The sequence below is a fragment of the Eulemur rufifrons genome, chromosome 15, assembly GCF_041146395.1.
Source record: "Eulemur rufifrons isolate Redbay chromosome 15, OSU_ERuf_1, whole genome shotgun sequence".
Classification (NCBI taxonomy): Eukaryota; Metazoa; Chordata; class Mammalia; order Primates; family Lemuridae; genus Eulemur; species Eulemur rufifrons.
Window position 1 is genome coordinate 47,150,308 of NC_090997.1, and position 23,347 is coordinate 47,173,654.

General features: G+C 43.0%; 1 protein-coding gene across 1 annotated transcript in view; it reads right to left on the reverse strand.

The window, feature by feature from the left end:
• The window catches only part of BACH2 (BTB domain and CNC homolog 2), a 320,826-nt gene extending 304,374 nt beyond the window's left edge, over positions 1-16,452 (reverse strand). The window contains exon 1 of the mRNA XM_069487912.1: positions 16,368-16,452. The gene's annotated coding sequence lies outside the window, so the exon portion shown is untranslated. The remainder of the gene's footprint in view (positions 1-16,367) is intronic.
• Positions 16,453-23,347: the final 6,895 nt, after the last annotated feature.

A 23,347-nucleotide genomic window follows, 5' to 3' on the forward strand; every position in this document is an offset into this window, starting at 1 on the left:
AATATAGAAGAAAAAATCTGAAGACATTAACAGAGAATTTTAAAGTGAGAATCTGTTTTATGTATTAAAAAGAAGAAAATGTAACAATGTTGTGTTATATATTAATTCTTATAGCTATGCAAATATTTAATACATAAACAATCTAACTTTTACTTACGGGGAGAAATGGACAAATCCATTAAAACTAATTCAACAACAAATATTTGTTTGGCTTTGTGTACATATAACATACCTAGGTGCTTTAAATTGATAATGTCACCATACGAACTGGTAATTTTCAATTGAGTTTGCAGTTTATTGTTAAATAAAATCATTAAATCTTAAGAATTATGAGGAATCTTAGAAACATTTAGGCCAGTGCCTCTCAAATTTTAATGCATATGTGAGTCCCCAGGGAGATCCTGATAAACTGTAGATTCTGACTTGGGAAGTGTAGGGTGGGCTGGGACTGCATTTCTAACAAGCCCCAGGTCATGCTGATGCTGCAGGTCCAGCTCTCACGCTGGGTAGTGAGTTTCCAGTTAAGCTTAAGGGAGGTTCCACCCCTTTGCTTGGGTATCTCCAGTGACCAGGAGCTGAAACCTGCCTCCAAGAGTAGACAGTACAGGGATCTGACTCGCTGAGCAACAGAGAAAGTCTGCTTCCTCTTCTAATGATGGAAGACATTCATTCCTCTCCTGACATCTCCTCTTCTCTGTGTTGAATATCCCTACTTCCTTCATCCACTCTTAGAACTGGTTTCCAGATCCCTAAATATCTTTATCACAGAAGGTAATCCCTTTGTGGTCAACATTTTCCTTAAAATAAATCCCTTGGGACCAGGCATAGTATTCCACACATGGGACAGCCAGACCTGAGAACAGCTGAGTGAAGCTATTCCATTCCCCCATCTAAATGGGACAGCTTTTTCTTAACGTGGCCTTAAGGAGGTGTCACCTTTTGTAAGAACCACGCTACTCTGGTGGCTCACAATGTTGCAGAGGAACTAGGACCAAGCATGTTCCAAATTCTGCACCTAACCAATTTATTTTTTTTAACCCAAATATAGGAATTTACAGTTATTCCTGTTTAATGTCATCTTGGTGCTATAACAACTCACACAAAATCCTTTAAAAATTTTATTATCTAACAGGTCACACATATATAAAAAGCATACACACTTTTTAAAATTAATTATAAAAAAGCACAGCATTTTATAAAAAGTGAACAGCAATTATAAAAAAGAACAGACCACTACCCAGGTTGGGAAATAAAACATTTCCAGGACCTCAAAACATCCCAGTGAGCTCCTCCCATCATATTCCGCTCCATCACCTCCGGAAGTAACCATTATACTGATTCTGTGACAATCATTCCCTTAGTTTTCTTTATAGTTTTCCCATCTATGTATGTATCCCTAAACAATATATTTAGTTTTGCACGTTTTTGAACTTTACTTGAATAGAATAATACTGTATATATTCTTCTGTTTTGCTTCTTTCATTTGACATTATGTTTGTAAGATTCACCCACTTTGATACATATTATTTCTATTTACATAGAAGTTATTACATGCCGATCATTCTCCTAAGCGTGTCACAAGTATTAACTCATTTAATACTCCCAACAATCCTATCAGGTAGACACTATCCTTTCCCCCTGATGTATAGATAAGGAAACTGAGGTACACAAAGGTTAAGAAATTGCTCAAGGTCACAGAATAAGTGGCAGAACTAAAATTTGAATCCAGGCACAATCACTGCTCTTAACCACCAAAGCAATGTTGTCTCTCCACACCCTCATCTATGTGGTTTTATTGGCTCATTTTTTACTGCCAAATAGTATCACAGTGCATAAATCCCATATAGCAAAATGTTTTGATTCAATCTAACCTTGATGTGTATTTGGGTTGTTTTCAGTTTTTGCTCTTGTGAACAATGCTTCTTTGAATATTTTTGTCTGTGTTTCTTGAAGCACATGAGTAAGCTTTTCTTGGATGTATACCTAGGAGTAACGTGGCTGAGTTGTAAGTTATTTGCAAGTTCACTTTGGTTAGGTAATAACAAACTGTTTTCCAATGTAACTGTACCAAGTTACACTCTGACCAGCTATATACAAGAATTCCTGTTCATCTGCATCTTCACCAAAATATGGTATTGTCAGATTTTTAAATTCCTGCCAATCTAGAGAGGGTGTAATGGTATGTTATTATGATTTTAATCTGGATGTGTTTTATTATTAATGAGGCTGAGTATCCTTAATATATTTATTAGCTATTTGGGTTTCTTCTTTTGTGAAGTGCACATTTAAGTATATGAATGTACAGTATCCTTTTTCTATTGGATTATCTGGCTTTTTCTTAGTGATTCATGTGTGTTCTTTACATATTCTGGACCAGTACCATATATGTGCCACAAATACTGTCTACCACTTTGGGCTTGTTTTCTCATTCTTCACATTGTCATTCAGTGAGCAGAAGTTTTATTCACTTTTTTTTCAAGCAAGTGAAAAATTCCTCATGCATTTTTAACTTTTTGTACTATAAGGGTTTTACAGATTGCACATAGAATCCTTCATATCTCTCCATTCACTACACCTTAAGGATGTCTAATTTGAGAATGGTCAAGAAAAGGACATTATTCTGACAATGATCACTATGGAAGAGTAAATCTGATTAACCTGACACATACAATCATGAAGAGTATCAACTAGGGAATTAAGAACTATCTTAGCAAACCCCACAATATCTTGAAAACACACACAGTTCTAATTCCTCCTTTTAAAGCTTCCCAGTCCTCCAATCCTTGCTGACTCTCTTTTTTCCAATTCCTACCACGCTTTTCTCTACTATCCATTCTGGGCCTTGACCACACATTGTATGTTGTACTTCAAATGCTTCATGTGTATAGGCCATCTCCCAAGATAAAACAACAACTTCTCTACAGAAAGTGACCATAATTTATACTGGTATGGTATTTTGCACAGTGCTCTGTGCCTTAAAGAGTTCTCTGCAAAGACCAAGCCCTCAATAAATTAATTATTGATTTATTCAAGAAGTAATTTTAGAAAAAAGTAAAAGAGGTTCAGAGTCAATATATATAATTCATACATAAGCAAACTGTACAAAATAAAAACATAAATTGGTTCAAGAGACATTTAACTAAAGTTCAGCATGAAAAAAATACTGAAGAAATACATATCTGGGATAGTAGGGTGGGAACAGATTAGGAACTTTAAATACTGTGCTGTGTGTTTTCTATGGACAGTGAGAAGCCATGGGTGATTTCTAAAGCAGGAGGGTCAATGAGTCCATTCATTCATTCATTCAACAAATATTTACTGTGCACCCCCTTAGTGCCAAACACTTTTCAAGGCACTAGAAATACCTCAATGAACAAAAGGAAATAGAATAACAGGAAGCTATGGATATTAAAAAATCCAAAATTCTAAAAAGATAATGAAAGACCAAAACAAAAATCCAACCAGGCATGCTGGCTCAAGCCTGTAATTCTAGCACTCTGGGAGGCTGAGATGGGAGGATCGCTTGAGGCTAGGAGTTCGAGACCAGCCTGAGCAAGAGTGAGACCCTGCCTCTACTAAAAATGCAAAAAAAAAAATACCAGGCATGGTGGTACATGCCTGTAGTCCCAGCTACTTGGGAAGCTGAAGAAAATAACCTGAGCCCAGGAGTTTGAGGCTGCAGTGAGCTATGATGATACCACTGCACTCTAGCCAGGGCAACAGAGTGAAACTCCATCTCAAAAATAAAAAATAAAAACAAAGTATGAAAGAGGCAAGACTGACTGACATAAAATTTCAGCTAATAAAATTCTAATTGTGTGCTTCCCTTTAAAGGGTTTATTTCCCAGATCAAGGTTAAAGTAGCAAGCAAAGCACAAAGGCCTGTGGCTCTTGCAGGTAAGAAACAAATGATAAATGATATTGACAAATAATGATGGAAGCATTTCTAAAGGTGAAGTGTTTAGGAAGAAAAAAAAACATATAAATGTAAATATACACGTTGGTCTTATAGTCTAGAAATTAAGCTGCTTTAATTACAGAACACAAAAAGGAAAGGCTCTTGGATAAGACCACTGTGGTACAGGGCTGGGATAGTGATCTCTGATAGTCTGGCCAAACTGCAAGAAAAACAAACCAAAAGTAAACAAACAAAAAACCATGACTGCCCCTCTATATAGACATGTGTAAATAGGCTGCAAAAATATGAACATACACCTGAACTCCCTGTGACATTGAGGACTCCCCTGGGCAGCCCCTCAGCCATCAGAAGGAGGCAGTGCACTTCTTCCTGTGACAGCTGCTCCTTCTCCACTTTGCTGTTTCCTCTGACTCGCATTTTCTGTTAACCTTCCTCTTGGAATCCTTGACAATGACTCACATGGTAATAGGGCTACTCAGCAATACCACAGCCCTCCACAATAGACGCTGTGTAGGCGGCAAGCAGCTCAATGGACTGTAGTCTGAACCAGTATTTTCCTTTCTGTGTTCAGGGAGGATTTGCCTTTCAGCCACATTTCCCTCAAAACACAGTCCTGACGGGAGATGCTTAGTGCACAGATTTCTAAACGATGAAATGATCTGAGTTTGGCTCTTTGATCATAATGAAACTAAAAACAGTAAGATGAAAAAACAATAGAATGATCATCACTCCTACAAAAAACAACTCTATACTTGGGTGAAATCAAGAGATAAGGAAAAGAAAAAAGCTCAACCTAATATTTTCCAACCTTTCACTAAGAACAAGGGCTAAAAACCACATGTTTTGAAGGTCTTGCACTGTGTTATTATTAGAAGTCACAATTCTATTGATACTGATGAGTCATTCGTATCGGCGGAAACCAAGAACTTCCATCAACATCATGTTACACACAGTCACTGTGGCTTTTCTTTATTACTGGTCAAAGCTGCCTCAGAATGCTTATTGAAGCTTTTAAAAAAGGAGACAAACTCAAGGGTGTGCAATGCGTTCCTTTCCCCAGCTGATCTTACTTAATCATCCTTCTCAAGATAGTTTAGGATGATTTGATCAACTTGTTATCTACAAAAGGAAGTTTATTTAGAAACCTCAAAAAAGCAACATTTCACATTTTCCGATGAAAATAAGCAAAACTGAATTCTGAAAACAAACAGTGAAACCACCTCTGAAAATATATACTAGTTTTCAAATGACCCTGGTCAAATTTTCCTGTTTTGTTTTTGTTGTGTTTTTTTTTTTTTTATTTCAATAACAGGCAACCGATATAAACAAAAGCTGTCATCACTCAGGGACCTGAGCCACGGAAAACAATGTCGGGCTGTGGCTTGCACCCTCTCCTCTGCTTCCCTACTCAGGGCACATTGCTTCACACGGAGGGAGAAGTGGGTCAGGTTTCAGTTACACCAAAAAAGGCCAAGTTAAAGGTTTATGAACATCCCTTCTGGTTTTAAGTAGGAAATAACAGCATATTCTCATTCCCTTATTACCAGCCCTTTTCCCCTCACCCCTTAAAGATTACCAAAAAATAAAGTGGAGTGAAAATCAGTTTTTCTGAGGCATTTCCAGAAATGCTGTGCTTCTTTATGCAGTCCCTAAAAAGGTAGAAATGTGCTCTACCCTGCAACCAGAAGCCTGTGTCTGGCTGCTGGCAGAAGGGCACCCAGCTCAGCAGTGACCACAGATCTGAAAATAGTCTCCCAGCAGCTAACCGGCCCCAGCCCGGGTGGCTCTTCCAGGGTGGCGCTGGTACCGTGGGCAGTTTACAGTGCGGCCAGCTGAGCGCGGCAACAGCTGCATGAGTCAGCAAGCGCTGCTGGTAGGAAAGTGCTGACATGCTAAATTACTCTCACATACATAAGGTGCACACACCTACCCAACAAAAACAAGAACAGGGTACATGCAAATTAGCAAACGGGAACCTCTCTACCTTTGCAGTTTCTATTTTCCAAGGTTAGACTAAAAATATAAATAATCTATGCCACCGCTCAAAAAGAAGTAACAACTAATAATAATTAATAGTGATAATAAACAAACAACTCTCAGTGTGGCGATGTGTGGAACAGCTGCACTCAAATCTCATGAGCCAGTTAATTTTAACTGGCTTTAATTTTAACTAGATTTAACTGCTTTTCCTCCCTTCTGAAAAATCAAAATAGTTGCCATATCGACCACAAGAACTGGTAACAGACAAGCACAGTTCCTGTTTTTCAGAGGGGACTTACTTTCAAACCCACAATATCAAGATGCTTAACATAAGTGGAAATTTAAAATTTATTGTTTAATGTGGGTGACTTACACCAGTACACTAATTCAGATCCCACAAAACGTTATGGAGTAATCACATGTCAGGCTTTGTCCTCCATGTCTTTCTCTGTTCTCTCATTTCAAACAGGATCCAAAAATCCACAGGAAAACTGGTTGTCTGGAACTTAGAACACATTTTCCCACAGAAACACTGCCATAGCAATGAGCTAGCGTTCCAGGATAGTCCATGAAAAGTCTCGAATTTAAAATACGAGAGGTTAAATTTACAATTTAAAAAGTAGAAAATGATACCATAACGATAGTTCCAAAACCAATTAAAAGAAAACACTCTTGATTGACTGTGTTTGGGGAAATGCCTAATTAGAAGATGAGGGGATGCAGTCTTCTCAGTGAGACTTCTGGACTTCCTCTTTAGTGTCACTCTGGTTCTGTGATATGGTTCAAATGGTTATTTACACTTAAAATGCCTGGCATCCTCTTACTTTGGCATAAAGTATCATTAGAAATATCTTTATACTTATCAGTTGTGAGTACTGATTTCTTTTTTTGCTCCAAAAAAAAAAAAAAAAACATCAAGAGTTGAAAGAGACAAAAAGGAGGAGAAAGAGCTACAAAGAGGGTGTAATTAGAAAGAGGGAGACAGAAAAAATGAAGTCAGGGAGAAAGTAAAACACGGAGGTATAACTAAACTACAAAGGCAGAAGAAAAGTAGGAACTGAAGAGAGGTCTCCCATTTAGACAATGCACTCCCAGACAAAGAGGGCTCCTCCCCACAGCAACAGAATGAGGCACAGAGAGAAGAGCCCAGTAGGACTGTTCCACAGACTGGCACTAGATGGTGCCATCAACTCAACATAGCATGGTTGCTGGGGGAGTCTCCCCTGGGGGAGGGGCGGTACAGAAGGCAGTTCAGACCTGGCAACAACTCCATCTAAAATAAGCATAGTTTCATTATCCATTCAACCTCTCTTAATATCCAGATGTCACCACCATGCAAACAGTATGGGACATAACCAATTTTGAAATAAATTTATCAACTCAATTTTTATCAATGAAACTGTGGTGTGGGGAGGTAGATGAGGTTGGATCCACTGCTTTTTTTTTTTTCTCCTGCTAAAATTCAACATTCAAGGATAAGAAAGAATTTCAGGTTCACTGCTACTGACAAAAATCCCTAATCATAGACCAAGTGACTTTCCTCTGAAGCTTTGTTTAAATGTCAAATAACACACCATCTTGCTACATAGGTTTATGTGATCAAATCTAATGTTATGGCAAGAAAAAGGTGATGCTCACTGACAAATGTATTATTAAAAATCATCTCCCTATATATATTTTTAATATTACTGTGGTTTATATCCTGTAATCTGCTTGTCTATATTCTCTGTCCAGTGTTGAATTTATTTATAAAGAGTCCTCTCTTCATTCAAAAATTTACTCCCATCACCATATTACCAGTATGAAATTCTACTATTCTCATCTTTAGAGTTTTACTTTGGCTTTGTCTCCTATTAACATGCTGATGTCTCGAAAAGTAATGCACTAGGTACGCTCAAGTTATTTATATCCTAGTAAAATTGTATTCATAAAGTCCTTTTCTGAGATTGGTTTTGGAAGGGAAGGACAGGGACCATTTAAGGGGACTGGGTAGCAGAAGGCAGCAAAGAAGGACAGAAAGACGATGGAAGACCTGAAAGAAAAGCCTATCTAGCTTCCTTACAATCCAGACAAGGACCATCATCCCGACACTTACCTTTTCAAGGAGATGTACGAAAAGGAAGGGTTAACTCTAAGTATGTCTACATTTTCCTCTTGCTGAATGGGTAATAATATCTTTCACAGTTAATTTCATTTTTTTTTTCAGTTTGACTCTTCAGGGCTTATTCATTTGCATAATATGGAATCTTGAACCCATACAGATATTCTACAAATCAATGCAAGTAATTCTCACACTAAATCAGCAGCTTTAATTTAAGCTCATCATTGTTTGCATAGAAATCTTTATGCACTCATCTGCTTGATTTTTTTAATCACTTAAAACCTCCAACACTGACACACTAAGCATCTCCCCATTTAGCCATCTCCAAAATTTGAACCAAATGCTGAAAAATAAGCACAGTACTGTACATTCATACACTTGATCATTTCCCAAATTGCACTTAATGTTCCAGCAGCTCCCAAGAATAATGCCTCCTGACTAAAGACGACACCTTGGGTGTCCAGCCCAGGCAGAGCTGAGTCAGCATTCTAAACAGTGACCCTGCAAACCCAAGGTAATCGGAGGTCACTGCCAAACCAACTGCCTGAGTCCTTTAAAACCATTCAAATCTCTGTTTGAGAGCTGCAACATGCTAATCTGGCAAAATAATCTCTTTCTGAAATTGATTAGAATGAGAATAAAGGTTATCTACTTTTATCTGTTACTGATAGCTAATATTTCTAATTAGGGGCTCTAATAGAATTGGTTGTGAATGAAATTTTTCTTCCTCAGTAGAATGTTCTACCTTTGAAAGGAATAGCTTTTTCACCTTTTCTTACCCCACCAAAAAAGAACAAAAAACAAATTCTTCACTTAACAAGAGGGTAGGAGTGTAAACTACAGGGAAAACTTAGGGACAGAGCCATGGGGTCCATGTCCCATGTCTAGTTCTTTTGCCTTTACATGTCATCATTTTTACTTTCTGATCCCTAAACAGACACTAAAATCAGAGGAATGCAATGAAAGTGAGTTGTGTGAAAGAAAGGAGATCTATTCACTTAAGTTTACTGAGAAATTATTTTTCAATTTTATCTTTCAGAGAAATGTCTGAAAAATGTGCAATATTTCAGAGTGAGGTGTCCTATACTTCCACTTCTGAGAACTGCTACAGAGGGTTTCAACTTCAAATGAAAACGAAAAGAAAAGGGAAGGCCTAGCGTGGTGGTTAAGGGAACAGGCTCCAGCACCAGACAGCTCCTGTCCCATTCCAGGTCCATCACTCATTAACTGGGTGACACCTGTGCTTCAGCTTCTAGTGATCACACCTAGCTCTGAGTTGCTGTGAAGACTAAATAAGTTAATAAGAGCAGCACACATAGGAAGCATTTAATACAGGCTAGCTATCATCAAAGAAAAAAAAATAGAGGGGTTTTAGCATACGGTATAGTTAATTTGTCTTAAATAGATACAGTCAACACTCCTAAGCTGTGCTTCTAAGAATGGTCCAAATAATCATGCTTGTTCTGCAGGGGATGGAAACTCCCCTGCTCTAGGGTAGGCAGAGGCTTCAGACAGAAGTTAGACTCCCATTTTCACTAAAGATCCTTGCCTAAGTCCTGCCCACATCAGCCAACTGGGAGGGAATAGATACGTAGCTTCTGATGATTCAAATATTGTCAAAACGACCCTAAATATGTTCAAAATAAGAATGTTAACTTGTATTTTTTCCAAGTGTGGAAATGAACAGTACCCTTGGCAGTTAACAATTTCTGTTTTTATCAGGTTCTAAAGACACAGGTAAATAAATCAATTCTGGACTCTGTATACAGGAACCATTATTTGCCAAAATGGCCCCAGAGGTTATATCACGGTTTATGCAATACTCCAAAGGGCCAAAGACAGTGGTGAATTAATAGGATTAGGAAGCTGGAAGAAAAAGCGAGCCTCAAGTTTCAGACTAGCACTGATTGAAGCTCACTCCACAGTTTCTCGGGGAGGGCTTCCCCAACTTCCCTGCCAGGTCAAATCCCCTAATTAGACCCTCTAGTGCATGGAATACATTCCCCTCATGTGCAGTGAGTTGTATGTTACTCACTGATGAATGTCATCCTTACTACTAGATGGTGTGCTTCATGAAGGCAGGGGCCAGGACTGGGTGTGCTCCCCACTAGCACCATGGTCACCTAACACTATGCCTGCCACATTAAAAGATACACAGTATTTGTTTGTTTAATGAATGAATGAGGCATCTGTCTCTGAAGAATGGCATTTCTGGACACTTGGCCCACTTAGTAGTATTAACAAGCTTCTGTTGCTTAGAAGAATATAGAATGGAAAGAAAATACAAACTGCCAAAAAGCTATGGATGCTAGGAAACTAAAGAAAGTTGCTGAACATTCACTTTGTTTTCCTATTTGTGGAATGGGAATCACCACACTGGGCTCTCCCAAGTTCAGACTCCAAAATGAAGAGCTAAGCTTTCCCTTTTTTTTTTTTTTTTTTTTTGAGAGACAAGGACTAGTTCTGTTGCACAGGCTGGACTGCAGTAACACAATCATAGCTTATTGCAGCCTCAAACTCCTGGGCTCAAGCAATCCTCCTGCCTCAGCCTCTGGAGTAGCTGGGACTACAGGTGCGCACCACCACCCAGCTAATTTTTTTCTTATTTTTTGTAGAGACTCATGAAAAGTCCTGAGGAAACTCCTGAAGCATCTGCAGAAAATGACAGGGGACAGAGAAAAGAAGGTGGCTCAGGACTAGAGTTATAGAGGACTTGGAAACTCCAAACACTTTCTTCTGAAACTAACTGGGACTTTGTCCACTTATCAGCTACAGACTCAGGCAAAACTGAAGAGTAAGGAGGCATGAGGGAGGGGGTCCTGGACAGTGGAGGATTTAAATGCTTGGGAACAGGGACGATGAAAGCTGGATGGAAGCCGACACACAGACGGGAGGGGGCTAGCAACCAAGCGCCGGCTCTCATCACATCAGCAGCAGCATGTCCTACAGCCTTCAGGAAAAGAACAAAAAGGTCAGAGAGGAAAATGACACATCTCAGAACCAAAGGGCAATTCATTATGAGACTAAGGAACAAAAGAGAAGTCAACCAGGGAATATGCTGGAGAAACGGTGATTATGAAGTCAATGGGGAAGACTGAAAGAGGCATTTTGGCTGTAATTCCTGTAATGACTAGAATGAACGAGGACGTGAAATGCTTTCAGATTGAGGAGATTTATTATTTTGGGAAAAAAAATATAGCTCAAGGAAAAACAAAGGCAAAATTCCTGCCTAAATTTTGAAGTAGTGTCACAGGTAGGATGAGGTTCGATTTACATATTCTTTAGAAATGAAAAAGGCCCTTGTAAAGGACATGGTGGTCAGATTCTGGGGATACTTCCAGCTTGAAGGAAGCCGAACAGCAGCATAGCACTCTGATAGCAAGATTAAGTTACAGTTTCATGTAGACTGGCATTTGAAATTAACAAAACAAAACAAAACAAAATCAAAGAGAAAAAAAGTAAAAGGAAAACCTTGACAAAGAAAGAACTACCTTTTTATTAAATGTCATCCCAGACCAAAAAAAATGTGAAAGATGAGTCATATTTTGGGCAATCTTACTGAGTTTACAAAATGTTTAGTTCATAGCAGGTTTCAGTTTGGACTTGAACAATTTGTAAATATTTACATAAAATTTAAAGATAGGACAGCAAAGGTGATACATTGTCATTAATAATATAGAAGCTATTTTCCCTCATTCCCAAGGCCTTGGTGCCACTTTCCCTAATGTGACTGTTCTGCCGAAGCTTATTTTTTTTACCAAAGAAATACCAATTTTTGCAACCAGCCCTGACTTCTGAACTATGAGTGCCTCTGATAGGGTCATGTGTCACTGAAGCTTCTTCAACATCCAGATAGGGAAAGGAGGCAGACACACAGCATCTGCTGTCTGAATTGCAGCTTTTGACAAACATGTTACATTTTGTATCGTTCTCTGTTCCTGTGTAGGTGAGGGTAAGGGCCATGTTCTCTGTATGCCATGGTCCTACACCTACACCATGCCCAGTCATTGATGCAGGGCTGGACTGTGTATACAGGATGGGGAAATAACCTTTAGATAGCCAAGAAAACCCCCATTGCATTCAGATCAAGTTTGTTCCAACATAAGATCAGAACCTTCCAATTCTATAGAATGGGCACAACACCTACTTCTAAGGGTTGCTTTGAGGAGGCAATGAAGTACGTCTAGGTGAAGTAGTTGGCACTGAGTCTGGCACATGGTGAGCATTCAGTAAATCAAAGTTATTATTTTAGTGAGTGTTCTCAAATGTCAGACTCCCATGGAGGTCCTCAGGCATTCAACAGCCAAGTTACCCCATCTGGTCAGTAACAACTAAATAGAGGGCAGGTGGTTCAAAAGCAATGGATTATTTACCTGCAAAGAATCACATTGTACCCATGGCATTAATTATTTGGCCTTCCATGTTGAATGCTCTGTTAAAAAGGAAGTTATCAATCCCTGAGTGGGACTTGGTGTTGATTTGATTCCGACTTTTGTTTTTCTTGCATTTTTCAATTTTCCAGATAGTGGGAACCATTCATTTGATATACACTCACAAATTATCTACTACATACCAGGCCTTTAAAAAATAGCTAAATACAGAAATATTAAACAAGAAGACATTTTAGTCCATTCAGGGATGGGAGACAGGCAGTCTGCAGGCCAGCTCTAACACATGTTCTCATCCAATATTTTTTTTTAAATTTTGACCCAATATTTAAAAATTAGGGGATTCCACATAAAAAATCAAATATCCAGCTTCCCCTGGAAAAATGAGACGATGTGGCAACACAAAGCCCGTATTCCCACCAATTCTTGCCTGGCGACAGTTTACAAGGATGAGCTAAGATAGAGCAGTGGTTGCCTGCCACGGCATGCTACACCATCCCTCCTCACCAGGACGAGATATCTAATTTATGGGGTGCAGTGAACAATGAAAATAAGGGGCCCCTTGTTCAAGAATTATTAAGGATTTCAAAAAGACAACAGAACATTAAACCAAGTGTGACATGTTTCTGAGTAGGGGAGAGGGAGGGGACCTTAAGCAATTGCACAGGACTTATGCCCATGAAGCTGGTCCTGCCACTCACCCCCTGGACAAACAGGAAAGTATTTATTTATCTAAGTATTCTCTCACTCATTCAACAATCAAGCCTGCATTTACAATAAGCCAGATGCCATACCCCCTGAAATCTGTGGTTCAAAAACTAGAGTAGAGGATCCAGGCACAGCGGAGCTAGAGAGCCATTAGGGTCTCTTTCCTCCTTGTTAAGGCTGGATCCACACCAGAGACACGAAGTGAGAGTTAATCCAACTAAAATTAAACTGCTCCCAACAATACAGATTGGCCTGAGCCCTTTTGTTGGCATCACAGGAGCCTCGATTACAAATTCTGAGGAACAGCTCACAAGTGCTAATGAACAACTAGTTCCGTCAGCTATGCAGACAGTGGGCCCAGAAGTGAAGGGCTGGCCTAGGAGAGATTTGAACATGAACCTGACCATCTGGCTCTCTGCAACTCACTTTGATCACAAAATGAATTGCAACAAATTGAAGAGCACATGGCTAGAGTTAATTATCTCATCTGTAATCTGAATCTACTTTTAAGCAGTTATTATTACCCTCTATCAGGTGGAAACATTTCCTACCATCACTGCAAAGTGCATTTTCCTGATGAACTGTAATGGATCATTAAATTCCATATCTGAATAACAATACTTTGCACTTATTCAGTGCCTTTCATCCAGGGATTTCAAGGCAGTTTGCAAATAATTAAGCCCCTCAAACAGCAGCCAGAGGTGAGCGACTAGAAGGGAATTGCCTGAAGATACTGAGTCAAAGGGCATAATTCAATAGAAAGAGAATCAATGGCTTCCTCCCAGGCACTGGGAACACTGAAAATGAATTAGGGGGTCCCGATTCCCTCCCTCCCTTTGGGCCTCACCCCTTCTTCTCTATGGCAGATCTCAACATGCAACATACAAAGGACTGAAAAGTAACTAACAGGGATGTTCATAATTTATCTATGATTTCAGGCGTACACATAAATGAGGAGACTGTCTCTCCATATAATCCTGGCATATACTCCACTAAATGACATTTCAATCCACCTGCCGAATAGACAGACATTAGGAGAATTTACTCAGCACATTTATGATACCAAATAGCAAATCTGAAACTTTCCAAAATCCAAAATGAAAATACTGCTCTGCACAAATAAATTCTAACAAAAGTACTTTATTTCATGGTTGCGTATTCCATTTCTGGGACACCCTCCTCCCATTTGAATGATAGTCAAGTTTCAGGAAGAGCAAATAAGACAGATGTGGGCAATCGATGCATTTAAAAAAATAGAACACTAGAAGGAAAAAAATATTTCAGCCACTCAAAGTTTTGTGGTGAAATTATAAACTCCTGAAGAACTGAATTTATAATGGAAATGCTGACAGACCTTTCACTGGAGCAGTTTGAACGCAAGACTATAATTTAGCAATCTCTCTTACAGACTGAAGACTAATTCTAACAAGATGTCACTTTGACTCACGTTTATTATTACCTGCAAGAATGAAAAAATGCCGTTTACTCTTGAGCTGCCGGAGAGTCAGGGTGGGGCGATCTCACATTTTAAGCAAGACGCCCGCTGCCTTACGAAAATAGCCCTCTCCACCAAAGGAGTGGCAGCCTTTCACGCTCAGCTCAGCTTCTTTCATGTCAGCCAGAGCCTTCGCAGCTCGACATGCCTTTCCTACACGTTACATTTTAATGATCTGAGAAAACCGTTATCAGAGTTAACATCTCTAATTTTACTCTAAACAGACAAAAGCAAAATATCTCATTAGGCATCCTCTCCGCCAAGGTTCCCACTAGGCAGGAAAGGATTTTTATCTAAAGTAATTACCCTTTTTAGTTAAATACACTCAACAGATGAAATTTACACAGAGAGTGAGAGACGGCAGCACTAGACAGCGAAGGTGAAAACCGAGGAACGCCGCGTCTCGCCACCCGCGGGCCCGCCGGGAGTCTGCGGCTCCGTCTCGGGGGTGGGGCGCCCCGGTCCCTCTGGTTTCCCGGCGGCCACGGGTCACGACGACAGCAGTGACCGGGCGAGTAGGCTGTGAGGCGCGCCTTCTCGGGCCACAGACAAAACCAACTAGACAGCGGCCGCGCCGGAACTTCCCCCAAGTTGCCAAACTCGACTACACGCAAGGCAGTGCCGGGGATACCCCGTACGCCCACGAATCCCGAAGCCCAGGGTGCGCGGCCCCTTCAGACACATACACCCAGCCCTGCCTGCTTCCCCTCACGGTCCGAGTTCCCACAAATCCTCCGCCAGACCGAGGTCGCCGAGATGCTCGCTCGATCTCCTCTCGCCGGCACCTGGGGTAGCCCGTGAGCGCCGCCCGCCGCCCTCTCCAGCGGCGCGCGGCTCCTGAGCACCCACCGGGTTAGGGAAGGAGAACTGCGAGATCCACGGAGCGCCTGAGCATGGGGGGTGGAGAAAAGTATCCCCCGGATAAACTCTTCTCCTAGGTGAAGGCTTGGAGACTGGAGTGTAGGGTGTGTGCGTGTATGGTGCACTCTGACTTCATGCAGGATCTTGGGGAGAGGAGGTGCAAGGTTTCCGCCTCAAAAGGCACGAGCCCCTAGGTTTGAGCTCCGCGGGACGCATTCCGACAACCCGATCATTGGCTAGTGGGGATTCCACCCCGGTCTGCCCCGCGAGGCCCCCAGCTTGCCTCTTCCTGGGACTCTGAACTTAGGCTTTGATTCTCCGGCGATCGCGGTGGACGGGCCACCCGGCGGCAGCTGACAGCTGAGCGCAAAGACTTGGCGGCCAAGGTCCTCGCGGAGCAGCCCCGGGCGCCAACGCCGCGGGCAGAGATGAGGTCGCCCGGCCCGGCGCGGAGATCGCGGGCTGGGAGCCGGGGCGCCCGGGCCTCGCCGGGCCGGGGGCAGGGCCGTGGGTCTGACAGCTGCTCCGGCTCGCGCGGACGCGCGCCTCCCTCCAGCCCGCCCGCCCCACGCCTGACTTATTACCCTCTGCTCCTCCTCCCCCTGCTGTTCCAAAACACCCGTCGACGCGAGCAAAATACAATGCCGCCTCGCCCGCCGTAAACAGCCAGGCGGGAGAGCGCACATTCGCCGCGGTGCGTCCGCCGGCTCCGCTCCCACCCCCTTCCCGTTCCTAGAAAATGCCATAAAAGCGGGCAGGGCGCAGGGAGGGCGGCTGCGCGCCGGGCGGCCTCGGCTCCCTTCCCGCGCCGCTTCCCCACGCCTCCCCGCCTGCCCCGCGCGCCTGCTCCCCCCGCAAACTTGCCCCGACACCCTGCCCGGCGCTGGGGCCCGGGGCCCAGGGCAGGGGACTCACCTCGTCGGAGAACTTTGAGTCCTTTTCCGCCTCCTCTTCCCCGCGTCTTCCCAGCCCGCAGCCCCCTCCCGGCAGCCAGCGAGGTGGGCGGTTCGGGGGTCACCGAAAGCTCGCTTAGGGGACGCGCATCACATGGCAGCTCCTTCCCAGCCCCCCGAGTGTGCCGGGAAGGGGGAGGGGAAGGGGTGAGGGGAGGCCGGGGAGAAAGCGAGAGCGGGGCGGCGGCGGGAGTGGGCAGGCGGGGTGGCGAGGGCGGCGGCGGGCGCTCACGTTAGCGCTGCTGCGACCGCAGCCCGGGCGTGCACGGCCGCTGCTGCTGCTAAGGCGGCGGCGGCTCGGCGCTGTTTGCTCCGCGCCGCGCGGCTCGAGCTCTCCCCGGAACGCCCACACTCTCAATCGCTACATTGTTGACATTCGGCGCTGACGTCACCCGCTCCCCATTCACAATAACTTTACGGGAGCCGGGCAGCGCACCTCCCCGGCCGCTGGGGCGCCGTACGCCCGGCGACTAGCGTAAGCCGCTCCGCGAATGGCGCTCCGGGCGCTGGGGCGAGGGGCGGGGGCGGGCACGCGCGCTCCGCCGGCTCGCGGGAGGGGGCGCGCCTCTCGCCGCCGCCGCCGCCGCAGATCTCCCCGCTTTGTGCGGCCGCGCGGCCCGCAGAGCCCCCTCCTCCCGGCCCGGTTGACTGCCCGGCTCGGCCTGGCCTTCTGGGCCTTGAAGGACAAGGGTGGCGGGGGCGAGGGAGCTCGTGGGGTCAGGGTAGTGGTGAGAGCTGGTATGGCACGTGGGGAGGGGGCCGAGCCCAAGGCGCTACCCCCCAGGGAGGGGAGCCAGACCTCGAGACCTGGGATTCCTGGGTCTTCTAACGTTTCCCTTAAGGGGCAGGAAAAGATGCTCCGGGGGGGCCCCCACAACACTGACTCGGCCCTCTCCTGGGTAGGGATGGGGCGAGGGAAGAGCAGCCCTCGACCCAATAGCGATGTTGTCGTTTGACCCCTTTTCAGGAGGGCGTCCGCCTGCCTCACTGAGCGAGCCTCTGAGCCCCCACGCCAGGCTGTTGGAAAGAGCGATCAGTTGCGAAGCGTGAATTAAAAGCCAACCTCTCCAGCTTCAGCCCAGCGCCTGCTGCGTTCCAGCCACTTTCTCCTGCCTTTCACTCTGGAGGCTGCCACGGTGTTGTTGCTGCCCTTTAAGGCCATAGTGTGGCTGCTCTGTCAGAAGAAAGCTTGGTGGCGGTTTGGATTTTACAGAGAGTAATTAGGACTTAGGCTGAATGTACATTTGCAATAAAATAAGATTGTGTTAGTGTTGTGCTGCTGCCTGCAACTTTACCCCTTGCCAAGGCCAGAGAATTCTGCCACGTTTCCCTAAACACCTATAACTTGGCCCTCTTGTGTACAGGCAGTATTCCATATTATTACATGTGGTGCTGATTTTTAATGAATATTATAAAACTTTGGCTCGCTCTACTGAGAGAAGGATCATAAATCCCCCCTGTAAAATGGGCACTGGCATATGCTGAGGAAGCAGTGAAGCGTCGCCCTGGGAGTCTTGTGATATCATCCAAAGTGTTGCTCTGAACCACCTTCGTCTGAGGGCAGAGCTTTAAAAGGCCCCATTTGGAATGTCTGTGTGGAAAGCTAAGCCATGGCTGAAAGCAAGCTGAAGGTGCAGAGCTAATTTTTCTATCAGCACTGCAGAGCCTCTACCTGGAGGTCTGGCACCGGACTGGGAGATTTTCTTGGTTTACCTGTCCGATTTTCAGATGAGGAAAATTCTCAGAGCTGGCAGTGGCCCTCAGTCTCTTGACTTCTGCTCTGTTGATCCCAGACAAAACAGCTTGCTTCTGAGTTCCCTGCCTGAATCCCTGGAGAGAACAAAATACTAATTCCTGGTCTGCTCTGGCCAGGCCATTTCTTATGGTCTTATGGATGGTTATGTTTTTGCATTCCTCATTCTTGTAAGTATGTGTTGGTGAGATAATATTATGCATTTTAGTAGCACCAATAAATGTTTTCCTCTTAGGAGCCAGGCTTGAGAACATCCCTATGAGGGTTGTGTAAATTCAATTCTTTTCAAGCAGCCATAGCAGCCCAGCAGTGAGTGGAGTTGGGCACATCAGCAGGGGGGTGGTTGAGGAAGGGGATGCTGCTGCAAGCTGATCTTGTCACCTCTATTCTGGTCCCATGGATGAAACAATTAGTCTACTCGCCTAAAGACTCAGACTGGAGCTTTTTCAGTTTAAAATTTTCAAGTATAGGCCGGGCGCGGTGGCTCACGCCTGTAATCCTAGCACTCTGGGAGGCCGAGGTGGGCGGATCGTTTGAGCTCAGGAGTTCGAGACCAGCCTGAGCAAGAGCGAGACCCCATCTCTACTAAAAATAGAAAGAAATTATATAGACAGCTAAAAATATATATAGAAAAAATTAGCCGGGCATGGTGGTGCATGCCTGTAGTCCCAGCTACTCGGGAGGCTGAGACAGGAGGATTGCTTGAGCTCAGGAGTTTGAGGTTGCTGTGAGCTAGGCTGACGCCACGGCACTCACTCTAGCCTGGGCAACAGAGTGAGACTCTGTCTCAAAAAAAAAAAAAAAAAAATTTTCAAGTATGAAGTGAGACAGCAAGTAGAGATGGAAACAACCTAATGCAACTGTGATAGGTTGCCTTATCAAGTCTTTCAAGGAGGTTGAGTTAGAAGTAGTTGACTTCTTGGGTTATGTCCAATTCTACAATCGTGTACCTCTATGGCTGTGAATAACATGAAATCTTTGCCTTCAAGGACCTTTGAAATCTAGTAGAGAGTTAGTTATTTCATTTTATTTTCAATAGTTAGGAGTGGGTTATTTGAATTAAAGCCTGAAAAATATATTCAGGATTATATGAAATTAGAATGTTCAGTCGTAGACACTCTTTTCATAGTACTGCTTACTGCTGCAGAGGTTAGGCTGTGGAAAGCCTTAGCACCTTCCTCATGAGTGTTTGCTGGCTGTTCTCTGGGTTTGTGGTGCTGCTCTGGTACTTCAGGCATTTACAATGTGAAACAGATGCAGGTCCTTCCCTCTGTGTATTCATGGCAGTAACTTGAGTAGAGGTCAATTTATTTCCCGTGCCTGGAACATTCAACCTTTTCTGATACACTTTTTTTCTACATATGTACATGTATGTGTTGATCCAGAATATGGGTGGGTGTCATCTGTGATACATTTCTTAGCATGATATGGTTTCCAGGGACAATACTTTGAATCATGGCATTGAAGCTAATAAACTTCTTTTCTAGAAATCTCCTTGGCTTTATAAAATAAAACAGGAAAAATTAAAATATGCAGGAAACAAAAAGATGAGGAAAGGAAGACAAAAGAAAGATGAGGGCAGTTCTCAGGTCTGAGCCCTATGCAGGATCAATAATGTTGAGACGATATAATGGTTTTCTGTAGGCAGAATTTCAAATGTGGTACCTTGAATAAGACATAGCAGGGCAAAGTTGACATCCAATGAAATCTGACAAAAGAGAACAGAGTGGGAAACTGAGAGGGAGAATGCCAAAGCCAGGAGGAGCCACCATATTGGAGGAAGTTCTGTTGAGAAATACTGGGTTCTACTCACTGGGGCAAATTCCTTAGAATTATGACTAGCATTTCTTTTAAAACTAGATGTTTTGAAATGTATCTGAACCATTAGACCTCAGATTAGTACTGTACCAGTGACACTTTAGAGAACTGATGAAATTTGAATGGCTTTGAGTGGTGATTTGTTCAACAATTGTTGAATCATCTATTATGTGATAGGCACAATTGTGTTATAAGCTGGATGTGACAGTGAACAGAACAAAGCCTCTGCCCTCCTGAAATTCTCATTCCAGTGATGAGATTGGAATGGAGGAGGGAGACAATAAGCACCCCCTCACCCCCCCAAAAAAATATATAAAATGTCAGATTGTATGTCATAATGGCTGAGGGTGAAGAGTGGTAGGAAAACAAAGTAGGTAAAGGACTCAGGAGCAATATGGGTGGGGCTATTCTTAGACTGGCTGGCTGGGTTAGGGAAGTGTTCTGTGATGAGGAGACATTTGAGCAGAGATATCAATGAAATAAGGGGACAATTTCTGCAGCTATCTAGGGTGGGGGAGCTTTTCAGATATCAAGAAGAGCAAGTGCAAAGACCCTGAGGTAGAGTGAACTTGGCTGCTTCAGGAACAAACAGCAAAGAGGTCATTGTGACTGATGCAGAAGGGCAGAAGAGTAGTAGGTGATGCCAGAGGGATAACCAGCAGGCTTTTGTTTTAGGTGAAAGGGGAAGACATTTCTAGGGGTTTCTGCAGAGAAAGAACATGACCTGGTCTGACTTCTAAAGGATCATTCTGTTTGCTGGGGGAAGAGAAGGAATAGAATGGAAGCAGAGAGACAAGGTAGGAGGCTATTGAGATAGGCTAAGAGAGAGGTGATGGTAATTTGAACTACGTAAAATGACAGCCATAAATGGAATCTAGATATATTTTCAAAGTAAAGTGGACAGAATTTGTTGATGATTCAATTGTGGGATGTATGTAAGAGAAAGAGGAGTCAAAGGAAATTCTGGAATTTGGTCTGAGTAGCTGATTATTGGAGAGCCCATTTAGTAAGACAAGCAAAGCTCCGGGAGGACCAGGTATGAGGGGACACACTCAAGCATTTGGTTTGGGATATAGTAAATTTCAGATGCCTATCAGACATCTAAGTGGAAAAGTTGAGCAGCAATTAAACGTGGGAATCTAGGATTCAAGAGAGAGGTCCAGACTAGAGACAGAAATTTGGGAGTTGAGGGAGAGAGGAGGTGTGAACTCTGTGTGTCATCTACACAGAGCATTTGGGAACATGGGTAGAGAAGAGAAGAGAAAAGAAGAGGTTTGAGCATTAAGACCCAGGATGCTCAAGCACTTAGAGGTCAGGAAGATGAAGAAAATGAGGAAGATCCAGCCGAGGCTGAGAATCAGCAGCCAGTGAGAGAAAAGGGAGAGGGGAGGGCAGCACCTGGAAGCCAGTGGAAAAGGATGCTTGGAAGGGCAGGGAGCGATCAGCTGAGCCAGCGCTGCTGATGGGTCACACAAAATGAGAACACATCCCTGACTTGTAAACTTGGCAACCTGGAGGCCATGGGCGTTACTGACAGAGGGGAGTGCTAGACATGAACCCTGGCTAGAGTGGGTTTGAGAGACAGTGGGAGGAGAGGAGGTGGAAGTGATGAGCATAGACCACTCTTGACAGGCGCTTTCCTGAGAAAGAGAAAGTGGGTAAATGGGTAGAAGGTGACGGGAGAAATGATGGTTATTGAAATTATTAACAGTTATCATTGGTGGGAATAATTCTGTCAAGAAGGGAAACTGAGTTTTATAAAGAAAGAGGGGTTGATTTCTGGAGTGAAGTTCTTGAGTTGCAGAGTGGGACCTTACATAGGGGTAGGGCCAGTTCATCCCTAGTGACAGGAGGGCAGGCAGCACAGGTGGAGTTGTGTGGGGAGGCTGGAATGTGGTGGTGGGCAGTATGGGAGCCCTTGTCCGAGTGATTCTGTGTTCCTAGAGACTAAGAAGGAAGATTATCAGCTGGTACGTAGGAGGGAAGGGTGGGAGTTGAGGGAGAAAGAAGGTGTGAACTAGTGCTAGGGATGTCGCAGGACTGCTGGGCAGCACAGAGGGCCTTGGAGGGTCTGCAGGGGTCTCTATGGACATGCCACTGCCAAGAAGAGTTATTTCTTACCATACAAAATCTCACACAAGTTTTGAAAAAATGGTGAGTATAATCCAAACTAGAGAAGCAAAAACTTTACTTCTAGCTATTGTTAAATTTGGCTGGCAGCATTTTTTCTTTCAAAGAAAATGCTTATTTGTCCCATCTCTTTCTCCCCAAAGATCACCTCAGTTCCTAACAAGGACTTTGGAAATAGTCCCCAAGAGGAAGTGATGTTCTTACATTGCTATCTCTAGTGACCTGCTTTTATAATAAAGACTTGGTGCCACTATTATCTAAAAACTTAGATGATGAAATAAACTAATTCTTCAACATACACAACTGAGCATCTGTTATACTCAACTGAAAGATGAGAAATTTGAAAACACTGAACCCCTTCCTCAAGAAATTTAAGAAAATCTAGCTAAGTAGTCAAAACTGATATACATGAAACAACTGACAATGTAGTAATTTTATATTTAATTGCTTTTATTAATTATTTTCTATTATTACTCATAATATTTAAAATTATTTTCATATAAATTGTATTTATTTGAATTTATACTAATGAAAAAATTGATAATGTACAGAAAAATTTTTTATGATAGAGAAAGGAAAATGGAAAAATCTAAATGCCTTACAGTGAAGGATTGGCTAAGTAAATGATGATTCATATATAAAATGTGAACACTATGAAGGCATCTAAAATGATGTTGAAAAAGTATGTATATTGGCATATTAATGTTTTATTAGTATGTTTTAAAAACAGTTTGCAAAGTGATATTCACAGTGTGATCCTATTTGTGAAAAAAATTACCTAAGCATGCAAAGGAAAAAGTATAGAAGAATATATGCACAGTGTTAAAGTGGTTCTCTTGAGATAAAGAACTTATGAGTGGTTTTTCTTTTACTTGTTTTTTTTAAATTTTCTCTAACATAAATGTATTACTTCATAGTAAAGATAGCCACTAAAATTTATAAAATTCAAAACGTGTATAATTAAATTCTAATAAGAACTCTAATGTTGCAAGTGTTAAGAGGGGAAAAAAAATTATGGGGGTTGAAACAGCCAGGAAAGATTTCACTGAGAAGGTAGAATTTGAGTTGATCCTCAAGGTCAGGAAGGATTCAGAGAAAAGGAAATGTGGCTGGAAATTCAACACAAAAGGATCCCAGAGGCTGGGCTTTGGCTGATCAAAGCATTCACATGTTCGAGTGTTGCGAAAGAGTGAGATGTTAGGATATCAAGAAGGGTAGGACAGAAGCAGAAGGTATGGGAG